The following is a 642-nucleotide window of genomic DNA, read 5'->3' as shown; positions in this document are numbered from 1 at the left end:
TGCACTAAGCAGAAAATCCAGTGCATCCCTGATGTCTTTGTCATCATTAGCCCTACCACTGCAGAAGGAGTTGTCAGATTTTGATATGGAAAGTATTTATGGGCAACTCTCTGCGTTGACCTTAGAGTCAACCCTACTTGAGGATATACAGAGAAAGCAAAGTGAAGATCCTAATATCCAAAAGATCAAGTAAGGGATACAGGAAGAAGGAAATTTGGAGTTTCGAGTATCAGACAGTGGAATTCTTTATCAGGGGAGTCGCCTTTGTGTTCCCAATGACGAAGAGCTGAGAAAGAAAATTTTAGAAGAAGCTCATAGTACACCTTATTCCATGCATCCTGGTTCTACCAAGATGTATCAAGATGTGAAACAGAGATTCTGGTGGTCTGGACTCAAAAGAGATGTAGCTAAATATGTCAGTACCTGCCTGACATGTCAGAGGGTCAAAGCAGAACACCAGAGACCAGAAGGAGTTCTACAGCCTCTTCCTATACCAGAGTGGAAGTGGGAAGATATATCCATGGACTTCATAACGGGTTTCCCAAGAACCACAAATGGATATGATGCGATATGGGTGATAGTGGACAGATTGACCAAGTCTGCTCATTTTCTAGCCATCAAGGTGTCTCACTCTATAGAGCA

The sequence above is a fragment of the Zingiber officinale genome, chromosome 9A (assembly GCF_018446385.1).
Source record: "Zingiber officinale cultivar Zhangliang chromosome 9A, Zo_v1.1, whole genome shotgun sequence".
Lineage (NCBI taxonomy): Eukaryota > Viridiplantae > Streptophyta > Magnoliopsida > Zingiberales > Zingiberaceae > Zingiber > Zingiber officinale.
Note: the sequence above shows the minus strand (reverse complement) of the source record.